Source organism: Erinaceus europaeus, chromosome 13 (assembly GCF_950295315.1).
Source record: "Erinaceus europaeus chromosome 13, mEriEur2.1, whole genome shotgun sequence".
Lineage (NCBI taxonomy): Eukaryota > Metazoa > Chordata > Mammalia > Eulipotyphla > Erinaceidae > Erinaceus > Erinaceus europaeus.
This window is the reverse complement of record NC_080174.1, coordinates 41,690,600-41,706,783: the sequence shown is the minus strand read 5'-3', so window position 1 is coordinate 41,706,783 and position 16,184 is coordinate 41,690,600.

Sequence of the window (16,184 nt, the reverse complement as noted above, 5' to 3'; positions counted from 1 at the left end):
CAGGTCTGCAGGTGTCTATCTTGCCCTCCCCCTCTCTGTCTTCCCCTCCTATCTCCATTTCTCTCTGTCCTATCCAACAAAGACGACATCAGTAACAACAACAATAACAAAAACAACAAGAGCAACAAAAGCGTAAATAAATAAATATAGTAGCAGAGAGAGAACAAAAACAGATATTACTCTGGTACATGTAATGTTGGAGATCGAACTCAGGACCTCATGCTTACAGGTCCAATGCTTTATCCACTGTGCCACTTTTTTTTTTAGATTTTTAAAAATATTTATTTATTTATTCTCATTTGTTGCCCTTGTTGTCCACTGCACCACTTTATTTCAGATACAAAGACACACGGGGCGGGGGGCATGAGAGAGACTACAGTACCAAAGCTTCCCTCAATGGACCTGTGTCATACACATAACAAAACAATTGCACTATCTAGTCCTAGGTTTTCTTCCTTTAATTGTGACAGACACCAATTCTAGCAGCCTCATTTAATTCATTGTCAGCATAGCTTCGCGGGCGGTAGAGAGAGACGACCAGGGACTCATGGCTAAGTGGTACGCAGTTCAGTCTTTATTTATGTGGAATGCAGCACAGTCTAAGCTATCTCTAATCACAATCCTGTCCTTATATATCCTGAGGCAGAAGAGTCAGGTCCTAAGAGGATGTACGTAGGATAAGGGGTGGGGAGAAGGAAAAAGCGTGCAAAACAGTGAGGATTAAACCAATGCCCTGGGGAGGCAGGGTGGTGCTTAGTTAACAGTGGTTATATAAATAGAATACAGTGTTAAGCAGGGGGGATTAAACCAATGAAACAGAAGGGGTCTTAGAAGCAGAATTTAGAAGCATACCAACAATTCATATTCTGTTTTTTCTCTTAATCTTTATTGGATAGAGACAGCAGAAATTGAGAAGAGGTGAAAGAACGGGAGCCCTGTGCAAGGATGACATGCAAATTCGTGAAGCGGTCCATATTTTTTAATTCTTAACTAAGGAAAATAAATAAATAAATAAATAAATAAAAAGAAAAAGAAAGGGAGAGGGAGAGAGACAGAGAGACACCTATAGCACTGCTTCACCACTTGTAAAGCTTTCCCCCTGCAGGTGTGTGTGGGGGCTGGAACCCAGGTCCTTGCACACTGTAACATGTGCGCTCAACCAGGTGCGCCATCACCCGGCCTCAATTCATATTCTTTTGGTTTTATTAAAGATTAATTTACTTACTTGTCAATGAAAAAGATAGGAAGAGAGAGAGGAATAACCAGACATCTTTCTGGTACTTGTGCTGCCTAGGATTGAACTCAGGACCTCATGCCTGAGAGTCTAATGCTTTATCCCCTGCGCTACTTCTTGGACTACCCCAATTCATATCTTTCTTCCATTTTTTTTTCTTTTTGTTTCTGCTTTAGATTCATTTAATGTTGTAGTTAGTTAATTATAATAGATAAATATATGCAAATTAATACTGAATTCATGTTTCTAAGTTGTTTCTACCCAGTTAGCTATACTATTTCATGATTTTCTGGTCAGTACATGATTAGGTGTTTACTTGTTTCTTCTTCTTCTTCTTCTTCTTCTTCTTCTTCTTCTTCTTCTTCTTCTTCTTCTTCTTCTTCTACTTCTTCTTCTTCTTCTACTACTTCTTCTCCTCCTCCTTCTCCTCCTTCTTCTTTTTTTAAGATTTTATTTATTTATGAGAAAGACAGGAGGAGAGAGAAAAAACCAGACATCACTCTGGCATAAGTGCTGCTGGGGATTGAACTCAGGACCTCATGTTTGAAAGTCTAAAGCTTTATAACTGTGCCACCTCCCGGACCACTTGGTCCCTCTCTTTATTCTTTTTTAAATTTTAAATTTTTTCTTTTTCTTTTTCTTTTTCTTTATTTATTTTCCCTTTTGTTGCCCTTGTTTTTTTATCATTGTAGTTATTACTGTTGTAATTACTGATGTCATCTTTGTTAGATATGACAGAGAGAAATGGAGAGAGGAGGGGAAGACAGAGAGGGGGAGAGAAAGACAGACACCTGCAGACCTGCTTCACCGCCTGTGAAGCGACACCCCTGCAGGTGGGGAGCCGGGGACTCCAACCGGGATCCTTATGCTGGTCCTTGCGCTTTGCGCCACCTGCGCTTAACCCGCTGCGCTACCGCCCGACCCGCTTAAATTTTATTTATTTATTTATTTACTTGATAGAGACAGACCGAAATTGAGAGAAGGGAGAGAGCAGTGCAAGCACTGCTTCTCTGCTAGTAAAGCTTCCATCCCTGCAGATGGGGACTCGGGGCTTGAACTGCTTGTTTTCTTTTTCGTAAAGATGTATTAACTAACTAATTAATTAATTAATTAATTAATTAATTTCAGGAGGGAGGTCAGTGAATTGCTTTGGTATATGTGGTACAGGGGATAGAATCTGAAGCCCCAAATGGAATTGGCATATCGCACCAAAGTAAAAGACTCTGGGGTGGGTGGGTGGGGAGAATACAGGTCCATGAAGGATGATAAATGACATAGTGGGGGTTGTATTGTTAAATGGGAAACTGGGGAATGTTATGCATGTACAAACTATTGTATTTACTGTTGAATGTAAAACATTAATTCCCCAATAAAGAAATAAATTTTTAAAAAATTAAAAAAAATAAAAAGAATCTGAAGCCCCATACAGGGGCTCTCCCAGTAAATCTACCCTTCTGTGCAATTGTTTTGTTTTTTCTCTGTTCCTTTCAGATCTTCAGACTGATGGTTATTCCCCCCCACCCTTTCCCAGCTACTTGGTCTTCTGTGCACCTACTACATTTTTACCTTGAAGATGTGAAACCTCTCAACTTCCTTATGATAACCAGGATTGATAGCCTAGGAGTTCTTTCTTCAGACCTCCATTGCTTCAAAGATAGTCTTTAACTAAAAATTAGCAAAGGAGGGGCCAGGTGCTGGTGCACCTGGTTGAGCCCAAACATTATAATGTGCAAGGACCCAGGTTCCAGTCCCCGGTCTCCACCTGCAGGGGGAAAGCTTCACAAGTGGTGAAGCAGTGCTGCAGGTGTCTCTGTCTCTCTCTCCCTCTCTATCTCCCCCTTCCCTCTAGATTTCTGGCTGTCTCTACCCAATAAATAAAGATAATAAAAAATTAAATATATATAATAAAAATTAGAATAATTGAATTGCTATACAAAACTGCTTTGGATATTTTTGTGAGTAGGTAGGGAAAGTGGGGCTGTGGACTACGAGCTATGGTAGCATCATAATCTTGTATCCTGTGTTTTCCTGTTTTTTTTTTTTTTTTTTTGGCTGCAGGGTTATCTCTGGGGCTTGGTGCCTGCACTAGGAATCTGCTACTCCTGGCAGCCAACTTTTTTCCATTGTAGTTGCTGTTGTTGTTTGATAGGACAGAGAGAAATTGAGAGAGGAAGGGAAGACAGAGAGGGGAGAAAAAGAAGCCAGACTGCAGAAGATTTGAGAAGCAGGTCTTGAGAAGGAAGACTTGAGAAGCGACACCCCTGGAGGCGGGGAGCCCAGGTTTGAACCTGGATGCTTATGTGGTCCTTGAACTTCACATTGTATGCTTAACCTGGTGTGCCACCCTTAGACCCCCCTCCTGTTAGTGCTGTATTCACTCAGTTCCTGTATGTGTAAGCTATAATGACTGAAGACCTCACTACCCTTACCCCAATAAGAACTTTTCAATGTGCTAATTTTCAATGTGCTAATGATCTGTCTCTTCATACCTCTCTGTCTTCCCCTCCTCTCCATTTCTCTCTGTCCTATCCAACAATGATGACATCAATAACAACAATAATAACTACAACAGTAAAAACAACAAGGTCAACAAAAGGGAATGAATAAATAAATATTTTGAAAAACAACCAATAAACAAACAAACAAACAAAAACTTTCATGCCTGAGGTACCTAAGGTCCCAGATTCAATTCCCAGTACCACCATAAGTCTGTAGAGCAGTGCTCTGGTAAAAATCAATTAAACACACTCTGTCTCATCCCTATTGTTGCAGTGTGAAGCATCCATGGACAATGTAGAAATGGGGTGGGGTGGCTCTTCTACAACAAAATTTTATTTATAAAAATAGCAAATAGGGAGTGGGGCGGTAGCAGCGGTTCAGCACAGGTTGCACAAAGCACAAGGACCAGCATAAGGATCCTGGTTCAAGCCCCCAGCTCCCCACCTGAGGGACGTCGCTTCACAAGCGGTGAAGCAGGTTTGCAGGTGTCTTTCTCTCCTCCTCTCTGTCTTCCCCTTCTCTCTCCATTTCTCTCTGTCCTATCCAACAACGAAGACATCAATAACAACAACAATAATAATTACAATAATAAAAAAACAAGGGCAGCAAAAAGGGAAAATGAAAAGTCTTTAAAAATTAGCAAATGAAGCCTGGGAAGTAGCTAGTTCAGTAAGAGGATAGCATGCTTTGCATTATAAAGTACTAGGGGTCAGGCAGTGGCACACCTGGTTAAGCAGATGCATTACAGTGCACAAGGACTTGGGTTCAAGATCCTGGTCCCACTTGTAGGGGGAAAGCTTCACAAGTAGTGAAGCGGGGCTTCAGGTGTCTCTGTCTCTCTCCCTATATTCCTCTTCTCTTTCAATTTCTATGAAGTAAATAAACAGATTCTTAAAGGGAAAGGCATAGTAATACCAATGACAGATCACACAGCTTTGAAGAAGACCTTATTTTATTTTATTTAAAAAATATTTATTTATTGTCTTTTGTTGCCCTATTGTTTTATTGTTATAGTTATTGTTGTTGTTGTTGTTGGGTAGGACAGAGAGAAATGGAGAGAGGAGGGGAAGACAGAGGTGGAGAGAAAGAGAGACACCTGCAGACCTGCTTCACTGCTTGTGAAGCGATTCCCCTGCAGGTGGGGAGCTGGCAGCTCAAACCAGGATCCTTACGCTTTGCCCCACCTGCGCTTAACCCGCTGCTCTACCACCGGACTCCCTTGAAGAAGACCTTCTAAAAAGTCAGAGGAGTCATGTATATATAATGTCTGGGTACAGTGCACTGGGACTTGACTCTACTTATATGATGTTGAAATATACTTTATTTATTTATTTATTTATTTATTTATTTTTCTCTCAGAGAACTGCTTAGCTCTGGCTTGTGGTGGTGCTGGGAATTGAACCTTAGACCTTTGGTGCCTGAGGCATGAAAGTACTTTTGTATAATCATTAATCACTCCAACACAATATAAATATCTCAATTGTGAAATAGTTGACTTGGATAGTTTATTGCTTTGCCATGTGTATGACCTAGACATGAACCTGGCCTCTACAGCATTGAGAAAGTGTCAGTGCTATGGTCTCTTTCTTTTTCTTTCTCTCTCTCCCTCTCTGTCTCTATCTAAAACAAAACAACAATTAAACAAAATATCTCAGCTAAAGTTTACCAGGAGGCATTAAAATGGCATGATAGGAGCTATTCCAGTTGACTGATAGAACTGACAAAGCTGTTAAACTGTTCCTATGAAATGACCGTGAAAACCTGAATTCTAGATTTCAAAGCAGTAGTCAATTTATTCTATCCCAATTTAAGAAATTCAACTATATTCTCAAATTACAGTGGTGGTCATTCAGTCAGTATATACACACACTTTGTTTTTAAACACCACTTTGGGCTGACCGACTTTCTTGGGGTTAGGGTAGGGGAGGTTGGGCTCAAACCTGGGTGGTACACATAACAAAGCAGGAGTACTTACTATGCAGGTGAACTATTTTGCTAGCTCCAACACATATTCTTTAAAGGCTTTTAATTTTCCTGGGATTGTCTTAGGTGTTAAGGATACAGAGGTAAACAAAGTGAGCAAAAGATGCTATGCTTGAAAACTGACACTTTAGCTGCAGGTTTATTCTTATAACAAAAACACAGAAACAAACAAATCTTAACATTTTAGTAGAGGGAGAAAGACAAAAAAAATAATTAAAATATAGGTATATCAGATAAGTCTATTAAAAAAAGATTTTACTTTTTATTATTTTATTTATTTATTCATTCATTTATTGGATAGAGAAAGAGAGAAATTGAAATGGAAGGAGGAGTTAGAGAGGGAGGAAGAAAGAGAGACACTACTTATCTCCACCACTTGTGAAGCTTCCATCTGCAGGTGAGGACCGGGGCCTTGAACCAGGCCTCTTGCACACTTTAACATGTGTGCTCAACTGACTACACCACCACTCGGCCCCTAAATCAGATAACTCATTAATAAAAATAAATAAATAAAGTAGGAAAGGGGTGTAGAAAATTCCAGGGTTAGGTCTGGTTGTAAATGCAAAGATGAGGAAATACTTCAATGCGAAGAGAACATTTGAACAAAAACCTGCTGAAAAAAAAAGTGGGAATTGTATCAGTCAGTTCAGGCCCCTTAAACAGCTTTAGACTGGCTAGCTTAAACAACAGAAATTTATTTTCTCACAGTTCCAGATGCTAAAAGTCAAAGAGAAGGTGTCAAAATGGCCTGATTTTGGTGAGTGTTCTCTTCCTAGCTTGCAGATGGTGAAATCCTTGTTCAGTGCTGTCTTTCCTCTGTGTGTGTGTGTGTGTGTGTGTGTGTGTGTGTGTGTGTGTGTGTATGTGTGTGTTTGGAGAAAGAGTGAACTCTCTATTATCTCTTTGTAAATAGACATCATTCTACCAGATCTGGATTCTACTCTCCTAATCACAGCCAGTCTTAATTACTATCATAAGGTCCTCTCCAAACAACTACTTTGGGGGTTAGAACTTCAATATATGCATTTTAGGAAAGCATAAGTCAGTTCATAACAGGGAGTAAGTAATGGTAGATTTTGAAGGGAGAGATATAAATTAGGGAGTTGCTAACATACGGATTACATTTAAAGCCATCAGGCTGAGTGAAATAACCAATAAAGTGAACGCAGAGAAGAGAAACAAATCCAAGGTCAGAATCCGGGTGCACTGTTGTCTTTAGAAATCAGAGGCATAAGGAAAAAGCAAAATACTTCTACAAGGAGATGAGAGCTGTGTCAAATCAAATGAAGATTGAGTATAGATCATTGGATTAACAATGCAGGGGTCACTGATGACTTTACCAAGAATAATTTTAGTAGAGTGGTGAGGGCAAAACTTGGCTGGAGTTGGTTCAAGAGAAATCAAGAGGAGGCTTGGGAGGTAGAATAGTTAGCTAGAACATTGAACTCCCGAGTTCCATCCTTGGTGTGTGAGTGGTGTTCTAATTCTCTCTCTCCCTCTTTTTCATAAATAATAAATAAAAATTTTAAATATTTTATTCATTTATTGTATAGAAACAGAAATTGAGAGGGAAGGGGGAGAAAGAGGAGGGAGAAAGAGACACGCTGCAGCACTTCACCACTTACAAACTTCCCCCACAGGTGGGGACCAGGGGCTTATACCTGGGTTTGTTTTTTTTTAATCTTTATTTATTGGATAGAAACAGCCAGAAATCAAGAGGGAAGGAGGAGGTAGACAGAGAGACACTTGCAGCTCTGCTTCACCACTCGCAAAGCTTTCCCCCTGCAGGTGGGGGCCAGGGGCTCAAAGCCGGGTCCTTTCCCACTGTAACATGTTGCTCAACCAGGTGTGCCACCATCCAGCCCCAAACCTGGGTTCTTGTGCATTATAACACTTGTATTCTACCAGGTGTGTCACCACCCAGACTCATAAATAAATCTTTAGAGAGAGAAAGAGAGGCAGACAGACAGATACTGGCAGCACTACCCTACTACTTGTGAAGTTTCCCTGCTGTAGGTGGAGACCAGGGGCTTGGACCCAGGTCCTTGAGTATAGTAACTGTGTGCACTCTACTTGAGGGCCACCACTGAACCCCAGAATATATATTTTTAAACATTTATAGCTCAAAACAACAAAGTGCAACCAGGGAGGTAAAGACATGGCTTACATGTATAGGTCCTGGGTTTGATCCGTAGCACTGCATATGATGAAGCTCTGTTGTTTGTTCGTATATTATATATATATATAATATATATAATTTTTATTCCCCTTTTGTTGCCCTTGTTGTTTTGTTGTTGTAGTTATTATTATTGTTGTTATTGATGTTGTTGTTGAATAGGACAGAGAGAAATGGAGAGAGGAGGGGAAGACAGAGAGGGGGAGAGAAAGATAGACACCTGCAGACCTGCTTCACCGCCTGTGAAGGGACTCCCCTGCAGGTGGGGAGCCAGGGGCTGGAACTGGCATCCTTAGGCCGGTCCTTGTGCTTTGCGCTACTGCCCGACTCCTTGTTTTTTTTTTTAATTTTTTTAATTGACTTAATAATGATTGACAAGATTGTAGGAGAAGAGGCATACAATTCCATACAATTCCCACTACCAGAGTTTCGTATCCCATCCCATCCATTAGAAGTTTTTCTATTCTTTATCCCTCTGGGAGTATGGGCCCAGGATCATTATGGAGTGCTGAGGGTGGGAAGTCTGGTTTATGTAATTGCTTCTCAGCTAGACATGGGCATTGGCAGGTCAATCCATACCCACGGCATGTTTGTATCTTTTCCTAGTGGGGAAGGGCTCTGGAGAGGTGGGGTTCCAGGACACATTGGTGAGGTGATCAGCCCAGGGAAGTCAGATTGGTGTCATAGTAGCATCCGCAACTTGGGGGCCAGAAAGCATTAAGACATAAAGCAGAATAAATTCTTAAATAATCAGGAACCTAAAGGTAAGAATATAGCAGATGAGTATTGCACCAAAGTAAAAATCCCTGGGTGGTGGGTGAGGGTAGATTTTCAGCTTTATTGTTTGTGTGTGTGAGGGGGAGACACAGACCTTTGGTGACAGGAATGCTGTTAATATACACTCCTACTGGGAGTCGGGCTGTAGCGCTGCGGGTTAAGCGCAGGTGGTGCAAAGTGCAAGGACCAGCATAAGGACCCTGGTTTGAGCCCCTGGATCCCCACCTGCGGGGGAGTCGCTTTGTAAGTGGTGAAGCAGGTCTGCAGGTGTCTATCTTTCTCTCCCCCTCTCTGTCTTCCCCTCCTCTCTTCATCTCTCTCTGTCTTACCTAACAACAACGACAACAAAAACAGTGATAAACAAGACAACAAAAAGAAGAAAAAAAAAGCCTACAGAAGCAGTGGATTAGTAGTGCAGACACTGAGACCCAGCAAAAAAAAGAAAAGGAGAGACAGATGTAACTGGTAAATTGCACAAGTTATCACGTGCAAGAATCCAAGTTCGAGCCCTTTGAGTCCCTGGCTCCCACTTGCAGGGGAGAAGCTTCACAAGCAGTGGCACAGGCTTCAGCTGTCTCTCTCTCTCCTTCTCCCTCCCTCTCTCTCTCTCGGTCTATTTCTTTCTTCTCTATTATAATTATTAAAAAAATAAATAAAAATAAAATTTAAAAAAAGGAAAAATGGCCACTAGGAGCAGTGGATTTGACATTCAGGCACCTAGTACCAGCAATAACCCTGGTGGCAATTAAATAAATAAATAAATAAACAAATAAATACAAAATAAAATCAAAGGAAGGAAGGGTGAGAGACAGAAACATAGAGACATCACTGAAGTTTCCTCCAGTGCCAGCAGGGTCAGGGCCTCAAAACTGGTCTGCACACATAGTAGAGTTGACACCTTCCCAGGTGAGCTACCTTGCCGGCAACCTATGTGTTCAACGCTGATTATTTTTCTTTATTGGGAGGAGTAATGGTTATAGTCGTAGTTAGTACATGCATAGCATTTCTCAGTTTTCTACATAACACTCTAACCTCCCACCTAAGTCCTCCTCCACCATCGTGTTCCAGGACCTGAACGTTCCTCCCCACCCCAGAGTCCTTTACTTTGGTGCAATACACCATTTCACCACTGCTTTATTGACTCCCAAGAATTATTTCCTGAGGATAGTTTCCCCAGAAGTCGGGCTAATTACTAAGATAAACCACATGAACAATCTTTGAAGAACTAAAGGAATCCAACCTACAATCTGGGCTTGCCAGGTCCATGGACTTTTTCTAGGCAAAGCTATCCAAACTGTTCCTTCCTGCTCTAGTGCTATGACTCATACATCACGTTGTGGATGAAACAAACCTACTATCACAGCTGATTAACCAATGGCTAAAACACAAACCAAAGGAAAATGTATGCATTACTCAACTGCCACCTAGAGAGTAGTAGTAATATGGTCTGTGAGGTGGCACAATGGACAGAGCATTGGGCTCTCAAGCATGAGGTCCTGAGTTCAACCCCTGGCAGTACATGTACCAGAGTGATATATGGTTCTCTCTCTCCTCCTATCTCATTAATAAATAAAACCTTTTAAAAAGAGAGACAGAGGGAGTCGGGTGGTAACGCAGCGGATTAAGCGCATGTGGCACAAAGCAAGGACTGACCTAAGGATCCCTGTTTGAGCCCCCGGCTCCCCACCTGCAGGGGAGTCGCTTCACAGGAGGTGAAGCAGATCTGCAGGTGTCTATTTTTCTCTCCCCCCTCTCTGTCTTCCCCTCCTCTCTCCATTTCTCTCTGTCCTATCCAACAATGACAACATCAATAACAGCAATAATAATAACTACAACAATAAAAACAACAAGGGCAACAAAAGGGAAAATAAATATTAAAAAAGGGGGGGGGAGGGAGAGAGAGATCGGTCCAGGAGGTGGCACAGTGGATAAAACATTGGATTCTCAAGTATGAGGTTCAGAGTTCAATCCCCAGCAGCACATGTACCAGAGTGATGTCTGGTTCTTTCTCTCTCTCTCCTTCTATCTTCATGAATAAATAAATAAAATCTTTAAAAAATAATAAATAAATAAATAAATAAATAAAAAGAGAGAGAGAGAGAGAAACAGGGAGCCAGGCAGTAGCACATCTGATTAAGTACACACATCGCAGTGCACAAGGTCCTAGGTTAAAGCGCCTGGTCCCCACCTGCAGGGGGAAAGCTTCAGAAGTGGTGAAGTAGGGCTGCAGGTGTCTCTCTGTCTCTTCCCCTCTCTATCTCGACTCTCTCCTCTCAATTGCTCTCTGTCTCTATCCAATAATAAAAAGAATGAAAATATTTAAAAAAAAAAAAAAGAAAGAAAGGACACTTTCTTTCAAAAAAATAAAAAGAGGTGGTATCTCAATGTTGTCTTTTTTTGCATTTCTCTGACAATCAGCGACCTGGAGCAGTTTTTTATGTTTGTTAGCCTTTTGGATCTCCTCTGAAGTGGATGTCTTGTTCATATCCTCTGCCCATTTTTGGATGGGGTTATTTACTTTTTGGTGCTAAGTTTGCTGAGCTCTTTGTATATTTTGGTGATTAGTCTCTTGTCTGATGTATGGCATGTGAAGATCTTCTCCCATTCTGTGAGGGGTCTCTTTGTGTGATAGTTTCTTTTGCTGTGCAGAAGCTTTTCAATTTGATGTGCTACTCCAGCCTTTAGGTCCATGATTGTTCAACAATTTGTTTGGCTTTGTATGTTAACTCTCTTTTCAGTCACCAGGTTCTGGATGCCAGCATGATGTCGACCAAACTTCCCTGGACTGACAACCCCACCAATGTGTCCTGGAGCCCCGCTTCCCCAGAGACCCACCCTACTAGGGAAAGAGAGAGGCAGGCTGGGAGTATGGACCGACCAGTCAACGCCCATGTTCAGCGGGGAAGCAATTACAGAAGCCAGACCTTCCACCTTCTGCAACCCTCAACGACCCTGGGTCCATGCTCCCAGAGGGATAGAGAATGGGAAAGCTATCGGGGGAGGGGGTGGGATATGGAGATCGGGTGGTGGGAATTGTGTGGAGTTGTACCCCTCCTATCCTACAGTTTTGTCTTCCCTTCTTCCTTGATTTTTCTCTGTCCTATACAACAACAGCTATAATAACAATAAACAACGAAAACAAGGGCAGCAAAATGGGAAAAACGACCTGCAGGAGTAGTGGATTCATAGTGCAGGCACCGAACCCCAATGATAGCCCTGGAGGATAAAAAAAAAATAGAACTACTAACTGTATACAAAATGGAGACCCCCCCCCAACTCTTCATGTGAACTAGTCCAGCCTTTAGGTTCATGATTAATCAACAATCTGTTTGGTTTTATGTGTTAACTCTTTTTTCAGCAAACAGGTTCCAGATGCTAACATGATGCTAATGGGACTTCCCTGAGCAGATGACCCCCACCAGTGTGTCCTGGAGCCCTGCTGCCCCAGAACCCCACCCCACTAAGGAAAGAGAGAGGCAGGCTGGGAGTATGGATCAACCTGCCAACACCTATGTTCAGCAGGGAAGCAATTATAGAAGCCAGACCTTTCACCTTCTGCACCCCATAATGACCGTGGGTCCATACTCCCAGAGGGATACAGAATAAGAAAGCTCCACACCTATAGACATCTAATCTTTGACAAAGGTGCCCAGACTATTAAATGGGGAAAGCAGAGTCTCTTCAACAAATTGTTTTGGAAAAAATGGGTTGAAACATGCAGAAAAATGAAACTGAACCACTATATTTCATCAAACACAGAAGTAAATTCCAAGTGGATCAAGGACTTGGATGTTAGACCAGAAACTATCAGATACTTAGAAGAAAATAGTGGAAGAACTCTTTCCTGCATAAATTTTAAAGACATCTTCAATAAAATGAATCCAATTACAAAGAAGACTAAGACAAAGTATAAACTTATGGGATTACATCAAATTAAAAAGCTTCTGCACAGCAAAAGAAACCACTACCCAAACCAAGAGACCCCTCACAGAATGGGAGAAGATCTTTACATGCCATACATCAGACAAGAGGCTAATAACCAAAATATATAAAGAGCTTGCCAAACTCAATCAACCACAAGAAAACAAATGACCCCATCCAAAAATTGCTAGAGGACATGGACAGAATATTCACCACAGAAGAGATACAAAAGGCTGAGAAACATATGAAAAAATGCTCCAAGTCTTTGTCAGAGAAATGCAAATAAAGACAACAATGAGATAACAATTCACTCCTATGAGAATGTCATACATCAGCAAAAGTAGCAGCAACAAATGCTGGAGAGATTTTTGGGTCAAAGGAACCCTCCTGCACTGCTGGTGGGAATATAAATTGGTCCAACCTCTGTGGAGAGCAGTCTGGCAAACTTTCAGAAGGCTAGAAATGGACCCACCCTATGATCCTGTGATTCCTCTCCTGGGGATATATCCTATGGAACTTAACACACCCATCCAAAAAGATCTGTGTACACATATGTCAGAAAATTGTGAGGATGTGGTAGAGCCTGGCAGGGCTTGACTTGAGGAGTACATCTATCCTGTCAGTCTCTCTCTCTGCGGAGAGGTTGAGCAAGGAGGGACAGAAGTAACCCCAAATGTTTGCCCCATTATCAGACTCCCTGTCTCACAATGCACCCTTCAGTCCTGATACTATTGTGTGCACCCTTATTACCTACATAATCATTGTTTTGCCTGAAAGATCCCCACCCATTCCATTCCTTTGATCTATCTTCTTTCTATCCTCAAGACCCTCCCTGCCTGCGGGGTATTATTATTTATCCTACCAGTTAAAACCCTCACAACAGTTGCTAAGGAAGTTACCTTTCCCAGCCCCCTTTTGCCTTTCTCCACCCCTTTCCAAACCATGTCAAGCCATTTCCATTTCAACTTGCCACTTCCGGGTCCGACCTTTAAAAGCCTGGGCTCCCTGGTCAATAAAGAATAGAATTGCCTCGCCACCATAAACTCTGTTCATGAGTCATCTCCCTCGCATCACTGAGTGAGTGGCAGCCCAGGCTGGCTCCAGTTGCGTTCTCTCCAACCCAGAGAGTACGTGCCAGGGAAGAGGCACCTCCACGCTAGCCCAGCACATATATGTTCTTAGCAGCACAATTTGTAATAGCCAAAACCTGGAAGCAACCCAAGTGTCCAACAGCAGATAAGTGGCTGAGCAAGTTGTGGTATATATACACAGTGGAATACTACTCAACTATTAAAAATGGTGAATTAACCTTCTTTCCCTCATCTTGGATGAAGCTTGAAGGAATTATGTTAAGTAAGATTAACCAGAAAGAGAAGGATGAATATGGCATGATCTCACTCTCAGGCAGAAGTTGAAAAACAAGATCAGAAGAGAAAACACAATAGAACCTGAACTGGAGTTGGTGTATTGCACCAAAGTAAAATATTCAGGGGTGGGTGTGGGGGATAGTATAGATCCTCAAAAAGGATGACAAAGGACCAAGTGGGGGTTGTATTGTTATGTGGAGAACTGAGAAATGTTATGCATGTACAAGCTATTGTATTCACTGTCAAATGTAAAATATTAATCCTACAATAATGGAAAAAAACTAAAAATAAAAAGAATAGGAAAGCTATCATGGGAGGGGATGGGATACAGTTCTGGTGGTGTGAATTGTGTGAAGTTGTACCCCTCTTATCCTATGGTTTTGTCAATGTTTCCTTTTTATAAATAAAAATAAAAAAAAAGAAATTTCTCATTCTCTCACTACTAAATCCACCAATCATATGCTTTGCTTTCCTGAGAGAAGTAATCCTGTTCCTATTAAAGACCAACCATCCCATTTTTTGGCTCTGTGTCCCATGCCTTCAAGCCTATAGTAATGGACTTGGCTCTTGAAACTTTGCCTAATCTCCTTTGCAGCACAAATTCCTCCCTTCCTTCCTTCCTTTCTTCCTTCCTTTCTTTCTTTCTTTCTTTCTTTCTCTTTCTTTCTTTCTTTCTTTCCTTCTTTGTTTCTTTCTTCTTCTTCTTCTCCTTCTCCTTCTCCTTCTCCTTCTTCTTCTTTTTTAAATTTTTTATTATCTCTATTTATTGGATAGAGACAGAAATTGAAAGGGTAGGGGGAGATAGAGAGGGAGAGAGAAAGAGAGATACCTTCATCCCTGCTTCACCATTTGCAAAGCTTTCCCCCTGCAGATGGGGACTAGGGCCTTAAACCTGGGTCCTTGCACATTGTAACATGTGCGCTCAACCAGGTGTGCCACCACCTGGTCCTGAATTCCGCCCTTCCTACTGAAAATATATAACCATATTCTAGTCTAACTATTCCCATATTAAAAAAAAAAAACTTTCTGGGAAATTTTTAAAATATATTTTTAGAGTTGAGAAAGTTTTTTTTTTAAGATTTATTTATTAACACGAGAAAGAGTCTAGTCACTGTCCGCACCCCCAGGTCACAAGAAAGAAAAAATATGACACAACACCCAAGATAACTCACTTGGGAAGACACCTGGTTTGCCATACTCATGACCTTGGAGCCTCCACTGCACTGGGGGAAGTTTTGGTGTTGTAAATACCTCCTTTCCTCCCTCCTCCTTCCCTCCTTTCTCTTCCTCCCTTCTTTTGTCTCTTTCTATCTGAAAAAGTCAATCTTGAGCACTGAAGTCCTGGTGATAGCAAAAAAGAAAATGGGAAAAAAGAAAAAGAAAAAAAAAATAGGGAGCCTGGCAGTGGTGCAGTGGGTTAGGCGCAGGTGGCAAAGTGCAAAGGCCAGCATAAAGATTAGGGTTCAAGCCCACAACTCCCCACCTGCAGGAGAGTCACTTCACAAGTGGTGAAGCAGGTCTGCAGGTGTCTGTCTTTCTCTCTGTCTTCCCCTCCTCTCTCCATTTCTTTCTGTCCTATCCAACAATGACGACAACAATGATAACTACAACAATAAAACAACAAAGGCAACAAAAGGGAATAAATAAAAGAAAAGAAAATGTCAGATAAATACAGTTGTAAAAAAAATCTGCAGGAAAATAAATCCTTATAAATAGAGGGAAGAGATTTATTTACAGTAGAGCTGAATGACCGAGGCTGTAAGGGAGATATCCATGGTTATGGGCCTTTATAGACAGTTCCAGCTAAGCCACTTGATGGGTTGCGTCATAAGCAAGGTAGTGGGAGCCCTCACCCACCTCTTGTCTAAGGACTGGAATGCATGGTCAGGAGCTGATAGGCAGTATCAGGAAATCATGACACACCCCAAAGTTCCAGGTTCAACTCTCTGCACCACCATAAAACAGAGCTGAATAGTGTCATCAGGATGGGCATCCCTTACTAGTTAGGGTAACAGTTATCTGCTTCTAGATCCTCCCATTAGTCCCAGTCATTGAGTAGTCAAAACAACAACAAAAAAGGCATATTTGCAATTCTTATCACAGAAGGTTAGTAGGTACAATATAGTAAGAGTTCCCACAAATCATTAAAGACAAAGAAACAACAACCCATTAGAAAGAAGAGCAAAGCAATCAGGGAGATAGTGCAGTGGATAAAGCAGTGGACTCT